Source organism: Martes martes (genome assembly GCF_963455335.1).
Source record: "Martes martes genome assembly, chromosome: 6".
Taxonomy (NCBI): Eukaryota; Metazoa; Chordata; class Mammalia; order Carnivora; family Mustelidae; genus Martes; species Martes martes.
Genome location: NC_137893.1, coordinates 105,588,025 through 105,604,471, shown reverse-complemented (window position 1 = coordinate 105,604,471; position 16,447 = coordinate 105,588,025). Strand labels below are relative to the sequence as shown.

Below are 16,447 nucleotides of genomic sequence, written 5' to 3'. Positions count from 1 at the left end.
CTCCCCTAATTTTCCTTCTTTGATTTATCATAAGGCTTAATTTTTAATATAGAATTAATGCCTTTATATTATGCATTTTGCCTCCCTACACTATTTTTTTTAATTAAATGGTGCTTTAAAACAAATACCACAGTCCTAATCCAGTATGTAGACTAAAATAAGTTGTTTGGTTGTGACAATAGATTATTATTTAGTGATAATAATTATCTGTTTAAAACCAGTAAAGAGGAAAGCAGAGGCCCAAAAGGGAGACTGGAAAAGAAGTTATTTGAGAGGTTTTAAGGATATTCTACCCTCCTTCAGTCAATTTCCCAATTCTATTTTCTTGAATAATTTCATATTTTTATGGAAAACTGACCTGAAAACAGTCTAGTATCAACTATTGAGGAAAGACTGCATCACACATATCTCCTTTGCTCAAAATGCACAGGAGCTTTTTAAGATCACTAAGATGCTATTTGGTAGAATGTTATTTTCTTTGCTTAACTCAGAATATGAGCACAGAATCCTTTAATATTTTTCTTTAGCATTTTAACCTCCTGAGTAACATTGGGGACAGTGCACTTTGGGCAATGCCATCTTAGCCAAGATAACAATTTTCCTGGACAGAGACTACCATCATCTGGAGGGGGAGCAGGTGTATGAGTATCAGGGCAACAGTAAAAATAAATTATGAAAAACATATTTGCCCCATCAAAGAAAGACAGATAAGAAGTGACATAAGAAACAGAAGGGTGGTACACCAGAAGAACTTTTCCTGGCCTGCGATATGTTGAAAAAGTGATAAAATCATTGAGAACACCGTAATCATACTTAAGGTTGATTAAATACCAGTTATGTGTCAGGTAGCAATTTTATTACCTATATGAATTTATTTATTGTTAAGAACAATTCTGAATATTTCTACATCTCCCAGATGCAAAACTGAGATATAGACTAAATACAGAAAAGGACATAGTTAAAAAAAAATGGGACAATTCTAAGGCTGCTCTCATACCAAACCTATGAATAAGTTTTAAGGCATAGACCCTATGACCCATGCTATAGAAACATAATATAATCTGATCTCTTAACCCTAAAAGAACTCCTGTATATTTAAGATAAGATAAAGATAGGAATTATAAATGACCTGCATAATAAAAGACTATCAGCGGTAAGAACAATATTAATTAGCACACATTAAGCAACTACCCTGTGCCAGATGCTTTATAAACAGGTAACTGTATGTAATTATAGTAAGATTCATAAAGCCCATCATATTTATTTGGTCAAGATGCCGTATCAAGTACCACAGATGGGGTTGCTTAAACAACAGAAATTTATTTTCTCACAATTCTGCAACCTGGAAATGTGAGGTCAATGTATCTGCAGGATTGATTCTTTAGAGACCTCTCCTTCACATGTAGATGGTTGTCTTCTCCCTGTGTCTTTACACCATATTCTTTTGTGTGTATCTGTGCCCTAATTTCTTCTTCTTTTATTGGTCATGTTGGATTATAGCCCAACCTAATTATCTCATTTTAACTTACTACCTCTTTAGAGACCTGTCTTCAAATATAGTCACATTATTAAGCTTTGGGGGTTAGGACGTCAACATATGAAGTTGCAGGGGACATAATTCAGTCCATAACACTCATTTTGCACATTTGAAAGCTAAGGTTCAAGAAGGTAGACATTTTCTGGGGCATCTGGGTGGCTCAGGGGGTTAAAGCCTCTGCCTTCGGCTCAGGTCATGATCCCAGGGTCCTGGGATTGAGCCCCACATCTGGCTCTCTGCTCAGCAGGGAGCCTGCTTTCCTTCCTCTCTCTAGGCCTGCCTCTCTGCCTACTTGTGATCTCTGTCTGTCAAATAAATAAAATTAAAAAAAAAAAAAAGGTAGACATCTTCTTCAAGATCGCATTGTTAGTAGGAGATGTTAAAAAAAATTCAGCCGAGTAAATCTGAAGATCTGATTGGCCTTATTAAATAATTCTTGAATAGGTGAGCATCCCATCTAGCAAGTAGAGGGATTTCTGCTGAGCTAAACAAAAGAAGAGGTTTTCAAGGCAGAGCAAGGGCATTAAAAAAGGGAATTTATTTGCAAGGAATACATTGTTTAGGCAACGTTCCCCTCCAATGGAGAATAGAAAAGGTCTATCAGTAAATTTCCTAGAATTGAGCAGGAAATTCCATGTTGACTGGTCAAATGTTACACTCCTAGTGGGTTAAAACTGCAGTTAGGTTAAGTATTAACTCTTGCTCTGTTGACTTGGCCTAAATGACCCCATTTGGAGCCTGTGGTTCTCTTTTTAACAGAAGGCAAGATTAGAACCACAATCTGCCTCCTGATGTGATCTTTTTTTTCTATTATAGTATGTCCAGTCTCTGTTTTAATAGTGACAACATACTACATAAAAGCTTCTTTAAAGAAAACATTAAATGTAAAACATTTAAATATTCCAAGAATACCTATTTTGCACTAGCTTCATCACAGGTTACTTTAAGGATCTTTAACAACTAAAAAATCACTTTCTTTTATGTTATCTGAATTTTTTTTGCAATTTGCATACAGTTTGTGGCTTTTAATTTTTATGAAAAAGTAGTTGATTGTCTGTATCTGGTCTAAATTCTCTAAATTCAGAAATATTTCTTTATAAGTTTTTGATTTATTTGACGTATTGGGAAATAATACGAATATGCTTTCATGTGTGATTATTATCTATAAAGAACAAGAATGGTGGGGTGCCTGGGTGGCTCAGTCATTAAGCGTCTGCCTTCAGTTCAGGTCATGATCCCACGGTCCTGGGATCGAGCCCCACGTAGGGCTCCCTGCTCTGTGGGGAGCCGGCTTCTCCCTCTTCCACCACCCTCCTTGCTTATGTTCCCTTTCTCATTGTCTCTCTCTGTCAAATAAATAAAATCTTAAAAAAAAAAAAAGAACAGTGGGGCTCCATTAATTTTATTTTTTTATACTTTTAAAATATACCACTAGAGGTAAAAAGGAAAAACATATCTTTAATTTTAAGTTTAACTCAATTCAAGAATGCTGTCACCATAATTTCTTTCACCATTAACACACTCCTTAAAATAAAGATAAATGGTATGCACACATTGCACTCCCAGCTCTCTACTCTTTTATCTCATTTCTGTTAAATGACATTACCCTTAAAAGTGAATGTAGGAAAAACATCTTTCCTCACATGCTCTCATGGCACTGTAGGAAAAAGAATAGCAAGGTTGCACTCAGTCCATGATGAAGTGCTCTCAGAAAGAGTGAAACAAATACCCTCCAAGAAAAAGTAACTGAGCTCATTATTTTTTAGAATAAGTAAAGATAAGATGTTCTGCAGAGCAGCATACCCCTTTTAAAAAAGAAATGTGTGATTGCTTACCACAAGCAAGAAGGAAAATAAAAATGCTTAAGTCAGGTGAAATATACACTGACATAATAAAGATTCGAAGAAGCACATATACTAGAAACCATTTGAGTGAGAAATTAACTAAGCTGTTACTCATCTTTTAATGAAAGAAAGGAAAGTGAAAATGGGACCAGGTAGCAATATTAGGCTGATGAACAACAGCATGTAGTATATCAAGAAGAAAAACACACAGGTATACATTTGTTACTCCACTCTTGAATACCACAGATGAATTTAAGCATGAAGTGTTGAGAGAACCTAAAATAGTGGTGCAAACTGGCAAACCCAAATCTAGGAGTGTGATGTTGCATTTTATCCATGTCTGTTGGTATATTTATCATAATTATGGATGTGTTTTCTATTGATTATGTTATATACCGTATGTTACTTAAAAACATCATTGCATATATTACATGATCATATAATTATATATCATGATGGTTTTATGTTAACATAGTGTTATAATAATAGAACTTGTATTTAATACATATAATGTGGGATTTTCTTTTTTACCTTTTTAAAGTCCTACTTAATATCTACCTTCATTCTTGGAAAGAGGTAGGATTTGGAATTCAAAGACAGAAATAATTAGGCTCTTCCGACCTCCTCAAGTATGGGCCTTCAGAGTTTTTTTTTTGTTTTTGTTTTTGTTTTTTTTACATGCCTACCAATTAAGAATACATCCCTGCCTTTAAAAAACAACAACAGAATTCTTCATTTCCTGCCTTAGTCTTACACTCTTAGTGTATATCCTGATTTGTAAGTAAATTGCATAAACTCTACCAGTCCTCCTGGAGCTGTCTGGAGCTGTCTCATGGAGAATTTGTTGGTTTGGCACTTTGATTTCGGGGAAGGCAGCTCCTATATTGAGAGTTGTACAGATCTAAATAAGACAGAAGAGATGAAAACATCTTCAGTTACTCTTGAATTATTTACCAACTATTGTTTATGTTTAGCCATGTGAACATATAATAAATTATAGTGAGTTTTGAAAAAGAGCATAGTGGATTTAAGAATAGTGAATGAGACTTCAGAAAACTGACATGTAGGAGTGAAACCCACACATTAATGAATATTTTTTCAATTGGATACAAAGCCTCCACCATACTAACATTGTTTTTCCTTAGGTGATGATAGGAGGATGCTCCTTAAGTAAGTTATAGTATCAAAGGAGGAAAGGAAGAAATAATGTATATTTGAAACCATTTAGGTAGGAAAGAGTGAGGATAAAGTCTGCAAATGCAATGGCAGTCAGATTGTGTAGGTCATCAAATGCCACAGTAAGAACTGTGAACTACATCATATGCAATGGAGACTGACTGGAGAATTTTTAAGTAAGGAAAGCAGATAATATGATCAAAGAAATATTTGCTTTTCTGAATACAGTATGGTAAGCTACAGTATACAATGAATTATAAGTTTCCGCACCTCTCCAGATCCACTCTAGTTTCTTCCTCTTTTCTCTGGTCCTTTAAATTGACCTGAGTGAATTACATTATGGATTCTGTAATAGTTTGAATTATGTTCTTACAGATTTTATATTTTGATGTTAGAACTTCCAGTATCTCAGATTGTGACCTTATTTGGGGATAGAGTCTTTAAAGAGGTAATGAAGTTAAACTGAGGTCATTAGATAAGGCCATAATCCAGTATGACCAGTATCCTCATGAAAAGGGGAAATTAGGACACACAGAGAGAAAGACATACAGAAGGAAGACAATGTGAAAATACAAGCAGGCTACTCTCTACAAGACAAGGAGAAAGACCTGGAACAGAGCCTTCCCTCACAGCTTTCAAAAAGAACCATCCCTGCTGACACTTTGATTTTGGACTTTAAGACTGCAAAATTGTTAAACAATACATTTCATTTATTTTAGCTACCTGGTTTGTACATCTTTGTTGAGGCAGGTCCAGCCAACAAATACAAGCTCCCTTGTTCTCCAACTTCCTCTAGGGTTCAGCCAATGGGAAACACAGGCAGGTAATTTGGGAAGCTAGCAATTAATGTCAGGTTATATATTCCCTTGGTCTTGTGTGGTGTCCCAGGGGCTGTTTCATTCTCTCTAGTGAAGGTCCCAGCTCTTGATAGGTGACCTTCTCTTCTAAGTTCTGATAACTCTTTTCTTCCTGGTAGCCTTTAGATAGAGAAGTGGTATCAGAGTAACTATATTGTGGTCCTGGGATACAGTACTGTCCCATGTGGCTTTCCTACCCCCGACCACTCTTTGTAGAGTTAATTTATTCAACCTTGTTCAAATTGTGTTAGTTTGTGTGATGTTTGCTTTTGGCTGAATACTTGAGTCTCCTCCAGTTAACATGACAGAAAATGGGTGGATGGTTTAATGGAAACAGGCCTAGAAGTAGCATGTCTCACTTCTGTTGACTTTCTGTTAGCTAGAACTCACTCATGTGAACACACCTAATGACAAAGTGAACAGCAGAAGTTTTTCTAACTTTGTATCTAGGAAGAAATTAACTAAAACAATGTATAATAGACAAGATGAGAACTATTTCTACAAGAGGAAGTAAGATAACAGTTTACCGGACAATCAGTAAAGTCTATATCACGTAATAGTTTAATTTGAACCATGGTATTTCTGTTTCTTTTATCTTGTCTCTAAGTGCATCACTGGACTGCTTATAAGAAGAAAATAGAAATTAATATATATTTTGTGTGTATATATATGTACTGTTTATTCAGTAATTATAACTTGCCTAAAAATGCATATACTATCAAATTACATGTTGTAAATAATTGCTTCATTCCACTGTTTCTATGACTGAAATTATCCCAATAGATTACTTTCTTACCTAAGGTGTGAGTGTACAATGCCTATGAATGATAAATAATTTCATCTTCACACTATAAACCTTGAACTTTTTAATCTGTTTGGTAGAAAATACAAAAGTGCAACAGACTGTGCATTGAAAACATAGAACAGTACGAAAGAAATAGCATATATATATATGTGCATGTGTGTGTGTATAAACATAGACAGACAGACACACACACACACACACACACACACACCAGGACAATTAGAACATTGTTACCACAGTAAGCATCAAAGTTTTGCAGTCCTTTTGAAGACAGTAAGAACGCCAAGGATTTGACATGTGTCAGCCAGAGCAGGATTACTTTGATGCAGAGTGCTGGAAAATCAGTGAGGTCCAAAACGAAAGAAATAAACCCTTTAACCACTTTCCAAAAGATAAACATTTTTTTCTCTAATGAAATGTGTAAATTATTTCATTAATCTTTTCATTAACCGCCGTCAGTAGTGTCAAGAAAAACAAGCCAGTGGAATAATGATTTTACTTCAACTTGAACAAAATAAGAATGAACAATTGATTTCGATTCTAAAGCTATATTTATAGACACAGCAAAAAAGTCTGTCTAACATAATCCTACTTTTCTTATTCCTAATGGCATATATTTATTCAATGCAAAATGTAGTGACTAAGAGTGAAATTTTATCATTTAACTTTGGAAATGGGAATTTTAAAGTATAATCTATAAAAACCAGTTAATCCAATTAGGAATTAGGCATTTTAAAAGTTACAGGTTTTAACCCAATTTATACAAATACTTCCATAAATTTAGTACCAGTTACCTTTTAGAAACTATTTAAACAACACAAGTTAAAATAATTATACTCTTAAAAGTAGGACATTTCCCACCATTATACTTGAACATCTGAAAAAAAATTACTGAAATTAATCTCAGAAAAATTTTACTGCTATTATTCATACCGTTAGTCAAAGCAGAGGAACACGGAGCTAGTTTTAGTTGTACTTTATATTTGCATTAAACATCAGAGTTTTTGTTGTTTTTTCCTTAAATAAGGCATTAGTCATGACTATGTGGAAATTAAAGCTGAAACTATGCAGCTGATGCTCAGCCTGGGGGTCACCTGAACCTTCAGAGTTTGGGGGATATTTTAGGTGGGGTCATCAGTAGGAAGTGCAGAAATTACTATAAGCAGCGTATAGCAGCTACATGCATGTGCATTTATGGGGGAGTTATTATATCTAGATATTTTACCACACATCCAGGATATAAAAATTCAAAGTATACAAAAACAGAAGCCTGAATCATTCCATTTTATAAAAAAGTAATTTCAAAATAACTTTATGGATACTTTTTTAAACAAGATAATATCATAGGCTAGAAATACACAAGATCATAAAGTAGAGGTGGCTTCTTTCTTCCAAACACATGCTCTTGGAAAGTAAGAAGCAATGGCTGGAATCATGATAATTCAGTGACAACTTCTGAGGCATCCTAATGCGTGTCCTGCAGAGGCCCAACTATGTATGGAAACAAAGGCTAGCGTAATGCAGATTTTCACAGGTAATGGTTGATTATCCACATTCTTTAATTTGACCTGAAATCTGCCTTGTTTTAGATGTCAGTTTGTGCTCTCCCCTGATAGGAGAGAGACTCTGATATAGATGCCTTTGAGTTAAAAATTCTGAGTACTTGAATCTTTCTACTGCTTAATACATAGCTTGACTCACATCCTATCTGTCTGGCTTCTTCATTTTCTTCTTATCTTTGTCAAAAGGTGAACTCTGTCTCCTATACTAATATAAACATACTGAAAACAAGCTGAAAGTGGATAATTCTTAATTTTAGTATTACAGCTGAGAAAATAAAGACTAAAGAAAAGTCTTGCCAAAATAGATAAAACAAGGTTATACCAGTCATGATTTTGCAAAATCCTCCTGTTAAACATTTAAATGTAAATGTAAAAATAAATAAATATTGGTGTTATTTTATGAAGAGAAACTTCCAATATTGAAGACAGAGGTTGAATGATAAATTTTAATTCTTAGGAATTTGAAGTATTATGATTCATTTTAGTGTATTTTGAAATACTAAATATATGATATTCTAAATCTTTACATTTCCTTCCCTCCCTCCCTCCTTCCCTCCCTCTCTCTCTCTCTCTCTCTCTCTCTCTCTCTTTCCCACAACAGTATAATTAACTTTTCAAATCAAAATGTCAGAAAAGTCACATGTTGAGAATCAGTTGTATGGTGGGAAGTGAACTCCCTTTTGAGAAACATTTAAAATACCATTATTATCATTATTTCTGAACATTAGTACTAAATACAGCTCTCAAAAATGTTTTTAGATTCCTTTCATAATTTGAAAATGACTTATTAAGAATTATTTCTAAAGTTTTTTCTGTTAATGGAAAGTGATTTTGTAGAAGGGGATTCCGAATCATAACTAATGCATTGCTTTAATGTAGATTCTTATTGTATGTTCATTGGAGTGAATTCAGAATCAAAAGCCAAGTCTATATATTTACTTTTTTAAGTTGTGTATTGTTTGTTTTAAAATATGTAACATTCTTCTGTGTTGTTGTTTCTGTTCTCTGTTCTTGACCTCAAACTTTCTCAAAAAGGATAGCCAAATATCTTTCCTAGTTTGGTCTTTTTTATAACCAGAAATCATTAAAAGATAGCAAGCCTCAAGTTAAATCGATACAATAGTAGCAAAGTTAAGTTTCAAAGCTTCTAACTGGAAAGTGTGGCATACTTCCAAAAGGGTCTTTACAATTCATTTACTGGAATCCACATGGCATGATGTGTTATATGTATCATTTCAATTGTACACATGAAATCTCTCCCCAAGTTGGCATTCTCTAAAGTTGTCAGTTATCTGCAGCTTTGGCTTACTCTTTTTATGACCTTGAACGTTCCTTTAATTGTTAAAACTTCATTGATCACCACAAGTCATTAGAAATGAATACATTAAAGCTGCATCCATAGATTGAATAGTAGAAAAGTTCTAGAGACCATTGAAGTGTTAATTCCTTGATAATCCTTTTCCATGTGTTTATTTCCATGGGAACAGATCATTAATGATTAATTATTATGCTTCTGTGAAGAAAAACTATGCAAATTCATTTTCCCAAATTTAAGCTAAAAAGTTTTTTTAAGAAAAAGATTAGACTTTTGCAATATTTTAATAAAATATTTGAAGCAACACAATGATGAAGTCTGAAATGATTTCTTATATAATTGATCAAGTTAGAACAAATTAGTGATAGCAGTTCTCTAATTGTCAAAAACAAAATAAGTAAATCCTGGAAAGGCAGACTTAACGCATAGCTGGAGACTTCCATTCAACTGTGGGTAGCCAAGGCATGCTAATAGGGGAAATAGGGAAAGTTTATGCCCCAAGTCAGAAGGAAAGAGTTCAAGAGGAATAGTGTATCCCTCTTAGTTCCTGGAGGACTTGACTCACTTCTGTCCAGAGGCATATAGTCCATTTGTACCTTTCTCTCCTACCTTTCTTTCTTAGATTATTCATCTTTCTCACTCTACTGGACCATTACCCCCTACATAAAAGCAGGCTTTGAGATACCTTTGTTGCAACACAACACCATTCTGGATCTCATACTAGTTTTATTCTGCTCCTTTTCAGAGCCAAACATCTCAAAGTTTGCTGTACGTGGGATTTCAGTTTTGTTACCTGCCATTTACTCTTCAATCCAATCCCATCTAGCTTTCATGGTTCCATAACCAACACAGCTTTTATTAATCTCACCTTAATTAGGGAGTTTTATCATGCAACTAGTAGTCTTATTTCATTACTCCAGGACAACATGTATAGAGAGGTACAATCCATGCAAAGCAAGACAGTGGTCACCCTGTACGACCATTATGTTGAAAAAGCCAGTAGACTTTCCTGTCTTCATTACACTAAGCATTTCAGTGAAAGTGCTCTGTCTTCTTGAAATCTTTTTCCCTTTCTGCTTTGAAAAGAGTACATTTTTCATATTCCTCCTATATCAATAGCCAGTTTTTCTTACTCATCTTAGACCTGTCCCAGCTTAGACCTTTCTTAAGAATTCCACACTCACATATCCAAACCCACCTATTATCTTCTCTTTTAAGCCTCATCCATATATTAAACTTAACATGTCTAAAATAAAATTTCTAGTCCCCTACCACTACCAACCCACCTATCTATGCCCCTTTACCACACACCTCTCCCCATTGTGTCTTCTATCTCAGCTATTAACTGTCATCTACCTATGTACAGAGAGTCATTGTTTACCCCTCCCATTTCTTTATTCTTTATCTCAAAACCCTGTCAGAAAATCCTTTCCAAAATTTCATCTTCCATCCACCATTTCTCTCTGTCTCCTGTGAAACTACCCTGGTCCAAGTATCCATCATTTTTTATCTGGACTATTGCAGTTCTCCTTTGCTTGGTTCTAAATATTACTTATACTTTGGTCAGGGTGATTTAAAGTGTATTGCATCAAGTCACCTTTATATTTAAAGGTTCTTCAGTGGCTCACCTTTACTCTGAGAGTAAATAAAATACAGACTCCTTGCCACTGCCAGTAAGCAGTGACCTTGCACATTTGGGCTCTTGACTGTTTTCCTCTACCTTACCTAACACTTGTCTTCCTTTCCTGTTGATGCTACATTCTGTTTGATGCGTTATCACTCCTGGAGCTCTCTAAAAAGCTTTTCTACATTATGGCCTTTAATCTTACTGTTCCTTCCAACTGGAATACTGTATCCTCCTCCTTGGTGTTTTCCTTCTCTCCTGTCCTCATGTTGTCTCTTCCATGTGTCCTTCTCATTACTCAAGTTACAGATTAATAGTCATCTCTTTAAGTAAACCCTTCTAAACTATCTAAGGCTCTTCTAATCAGGTATTATCTTCCATAGCATCCATTTTTATTGTGTAGGTGTTTTACACATTGATTTTCTGTATCCCTAATTAGAATGTAAGCTTTGTAAGTTTAGGGACTTGTCTATCTTATTCTCTATTGAATATCTCCCTGATACCTAGGATAGTAACTGGACCATATGTAGTCAATTAATACATAACCATTAAATAAGGAATGAAAGGCAGGAATGAAACTTGATTTCAGATCTCAAAGGTTGCCATTCATTGAAAAGCAGAGAAAATTACTAAGGAAAGGAAGGAATTTGTAGATTGAGCCATATCTGTTGTCTTAGGAAGAAGCTGGGTTTATAGTAAGATAAAGTAGAAGTCTTCTGGAGCTGCCACAGAAATCAGAATTCCTAGCTGGGTAGGATCTCCAGGCTTTATAGCTACCTTGATCCACTCCTCAATTTTTTCTCTAGAGTTAATATGACTTTGTTTGTTTGTTTACCCTAGTCTGGATAACTGTCTGATACATTATAGGTGTATATGGCACATAAATAATATATACATTAAATAGTAAAATGTCAAAAATTATATCATCAATATTTTAAATATTATTTTTCTCCAAATATCCTAAAACATTTCTTTTTTTAAGCTTTATAACAAATGCCTTTGAAGTTTATTGGATGTGTTTGTATCTGTGTGCATATTTGATTTAGGTTGGAATTGCAAAAATATAGAAACAGATGTGATTTAGCTGAGTTATTATTACTGTGGCTATTTTTTTATTTTTATTTTTTAGATTTATTTATTTTTATTTTAGAGAGTGGGGAAGGGCAGAGGGAGAGAGGGAGAGAGAGAATCTCAAGCAGACTCCCCACTGAGCAGGGAGCCTTACACAGGGCTCCACCTCAGGACCCTGAGATCATGACCTGAGATGAAACCAGAAGTCAAATGCTTAACCAGCTGAGTCACCCAGGTTCCCACTGTGGTTTTTGTTTTTGTTTTATTTCTTAAGATTTTATTTATTTATTTGAAAGAGAGAGAGAGAGAGCAGGAGCACTAGCAGGGGGAGTACCAGAGGGAGAAGCAGACTCCCGCGGAACAGGGAGTTTGACATGGGGATGATCCCAGGACCCTGAGATCCTGACTTGAGCCGAATGCAGAGAACACCTAACCAACTACGCCATCCAGGCACCCCATGGTTATTTAAATACATGAAATCATTAACTTGTCTTAACTTTGAGTCAAACTTTATTGCAATATTTTATATTGAAGTGTGTGTTAATTATTGAAGAACTCTCTCACTAACATAGGAACTTAATTTTATTCAAATGGCTGAAAAATTTTAGGTTAGCATTTAAAAAGAATATAGAATAGAAGGCCAAGTACTAAAATAAACATTTCTTCCATAGAATTATAGCACTTAAAATAATCAAAAGGAATTATGTCCATGTAAGTATATTTGAAAGTAACTCAAGTAACAGAGCCCATTCAGAACTACACAAAGCTTGTCATTAGTGATCTCACTGGTTGCTTTAGAGAACTTGATTTCTTAGCATATCTATTAAGACAATCAGTCCCTCTCTTGGGATTATCATACCACCCCAAAAGGCATGCCAATTCTGTTATGTTAGGAAATACTACCTCCCACATTTCTGTCAGTTCTTAAGACTAATTAGAAATACTGTATACACACATATACACCATAAACCGTAAACTTACAGTTAAAATGTTTAGCTTTCTGAATTTGGAATGGAAATTGATTTTACAACTAGAGAATGAAATTGCTTAATGTTCTTGATTTGATGGCTTCAAATTGATATGTATTGCATGTGACAACCTACTTGAAATGAAAGTGGTTAAACAATTGGATCAGCTTCCTCTCTAGTCAGCCTTCGTATCAATAATGATTAATTCATGGAGGGAAAATATTCTAAAATTAAAAGCTGAGCACTTGGAATGGGAACTTTGCTTATTAATTTATATATTCTCAGGACCTAATAAATTGCTATGCAGAGCAGTCAATAAATATTTATTGAATGATTGATTGATTGATGAAGAAATGAGTAAAGTTATTTCAAAAAAAGGCATTTGATGTTATCAGAATCAGATTGTAAAAAAAAATAATAATAATAATTAAAAGAAACACTTTATATGCCTATAGTTTTAGTGACAAAATATTATATTTTAGAAGGCAATTATAAAATGTTATCTATTCTATCCAATTGTAAAATGAACTATTTATTATGCACATCACTATTCTGGAGGAAAAATCTGCTCTACAAATAAAAGTAATGGGTACTCTCAGATTTACTTGTGAGGTGACAGGAATATTAAACCAAATACTAACATAAGGTAAATATAGATACTATGTTCATAATAATTAACCACTTGCTCCTTTGTTGTCAGAACAATTAAGAAAAAAATTATTAATAAGTTTCCATTACCCTAATGTGATGATAATAATCATGTGAGGAGTAGTTCCTGAGACAATTTTTTCATTTTTTTAGATAAAAAGCAATGTGGAAGTCAAAAACAATGCTAAGAAAATATTTTGCCCTCAATCAGTTGAGCCTTCAAAGCAGAAAGTGTAGTATTTTCTCCTTAAGGCTTCCCAACCCTTCTAGAAGACCAGGTACTGTGAGGCCATAAGAGATAAAGGAGATCGGTATTTTCTTCTTCATCCAGTGAAGAACAGCAATATGATCCATCCACCACCACCCCTATTTCTTGCTACCAGACAAATAATAGATGTTATCTGTGCACTCTAAGGTAGAGGCTCTTGGCTTATCCAAACCTCTGTCAGTACTGCACGTATTTCCCCTGCTATATTTGTCTAACTGAATGAAACTATTTTGAGTGAATGTTCCCAAAGCAAAGAAATTATTTTAGATAACATGAAGTTTTCCTTTTCAAGGGGCACCCAATTTACTCTCTTGTTTGGAAAAATCTGTATCTATACCTACATTTCTAAATCTCAGCACTACTGACATTTTGGGCTGGATAATTCTTTGTTGTGAAATGCTGTCCTGTGCATTGTAGGATGTTGGAGAGCGTTTTTGGCTTCTATCCATCCCCTCAATTGTGAGGAACAAAATGTCTCTAGAAATTGTTGAATGTTTCCAGGGGGCAGGAGTAGCAAAATCACACATCCCCACTGAGAACCACTTATCTACACACAACTCCCTGCCGCCACACCTCCACACACACTCCCTCACTAAACTCTAATCAGTTTCCAAACTATCATTACAAAGAACGAGTAATTTATTTTTATTTTTATTTTTTTAATCCTAGTTTTAGAGAAGAAGAGAGTCAACTGATAGCTGTGTATTTTAGCACATTGATTATGTTTAGGATTTAGAAAGTGGATTCTTACTAAATGTTTCATGAATCAAAGATAATTTTTACTTGTCCGCATGGCCTGACTAGAAGAATGATCCTGGTTTAAAAAAAAAAAAGAAAGAAGTAAAATAAGGCAAAAATGACACCAACATGTTTCTGCCTGAGTCTTTAAAATAATTAAAGTGATGAGAAATAACCTCCCCACTTGCTTTTCCCCCCAGCCATAGCCAACTTATGATATATTAGCCTAGAAGGAAGGACTTAAGAAGGACTAGCCAGGATGTGATTTTTAGGAACTGGGATGGAAGCAGCAGATAAGGTTCAAACAGTAGTTACAGACTGGGCTGCTCTGATTAGTCTTGCATTTTTCCTGTTCAGGTAACACCCTGGGACCCCCACATTACTTCTCCAGTTATTTCTGGAACAGGGAAATTGGTGGACATGGGTCTGAATCACAGTCCATGGATCATTCTTAACACTGTGTGCCTCACCTTTCCTTAGGGGCTGCATAATCAAGTCACAAAATTGGGACCACAAGTTGGAGAATATGATGGTGGAATGTGAATTTGGTGAAACTTTCTTCTTTTCCCACAATAACCACCACCACCAGGCATCTTTTCCAAATGTGGCATATGCAAATCTCAGCCAACAACACATACGTGTGAGACCTGAAATTTTATTTTCTACAACTTCATTCCCATTTCTGTTCTTCATTCTGATAACAGAAAATCAGTTCCAATTGATGAGGGTTTCTTCCTTCATCCCTGTGACTGTTTCACAGTGCCAAGGCACAGACATTGTTGGTGATCAAGTACACTGATGTCATTAGATCACACAGGTTTCATGTGAGATAAACCCGTTTGCCTGGTTATGCTCATTAGATCAAACAGAAACCAGAATCCAGGACATTTTTAGATTCGGAAGCATGAAGAATCTCAGTGCTTTCTGTCCTATAAGAGAGATAGCATAGGGTGATTGTTAGAAAATAAGACATGATTTCCAAACAGTTACCCTCAGGCTTCCTTTTTTTTTTTTTTTAAGATTTTATTTATCTATTTGACAGGCAGAGATCACACGTAGGCAGAGAGGCAGGTAGAGAGAGAGGAAGGGAAGCAGGCTCCCTGCTGAGCAGAGAGTCCCATGTGGGGCTCCATCCCTGGACCCTGGGATCATGACCTGAGACGAAGGCAGAGGCTTTAACCCACTGAGCCACCCAGGCACCCCTACCCTCAGGCATCTTAAAGCACACACCTTAGTATGTACTCATTGTATACTCAGTTACGAAGAACTGGACTAGATATAACTCAATAGAGATTTTTTTTTCTTTCAATAATTTTTCATTTTTTTATAAACATATAATGTATTATTAGCCCCAGGGGTACAGGTCTGTGAATCGCCAGGTTTACACACTTCACAGCACTCACCATAGCACATACCCTCCCCAATGTCCATAACCCCACCACCCTCTCCTTACCCCCTCCCCCCAGCTACCCTCAGTTTGTTTTGTGACATTAAGAGTCTCTTATGGTTTGTCTCCCTCCTGATCCCATCTTGTTTCATTTATTCTTTTCCTACCCCCCAAATCACCTACGTTGCATCTCCACTTCCTCATATCAGGGAGATCATATGATAGTTGTCTTTCTCCGATTGACTTATTTCACCAAGCATAATACCCCCTAGTTCCATCCACATCGTCGTGAATGGCAAGATTTCATTTCTTTTGATGGCTGCATAGTATTGTATATATATACCACATCTTTATCCATTCATCTGTTGATGGACATCTAGGTTCTTTCCATAGTTTGGCTATTGTGGATATTGCTGCTATAAACATTTGGGTGCATGTGCCCCTTCAGATCACTACGTTTGTATCTTTTGGGTAAATACCCAGTAATGCAATTGCTGGGTCATAGGGTAGCTCTATTTTCAACTTTTTGAGGAACCTCCACGCTGTTTTCCAGAGTGGTTGCACCATCTTGCATTCCCAACAGTGTAGGAGGGTTCCCCTTTCTCCGCACCCTCGTCAGCATCTGTCATTTCTGACTTGTTAATGTT

General features: G+C 35.4%; 1 protein-coding gene across 1 annotated transcript in view; it reads left to right on the top strand.

The window, feature by feature from the left end:
* EYS (eyes shut homolog) overlaps window positions 1-16,447 on the top strand; it is a gene marked incomplete at both ends in the record, with an annotated part of 1,618,725 nt that overhangs the window by 989,441 nt on the left and 612,837 nt on the right. The gene's annotated exons all lie outside the window — the stretch shown is intronic.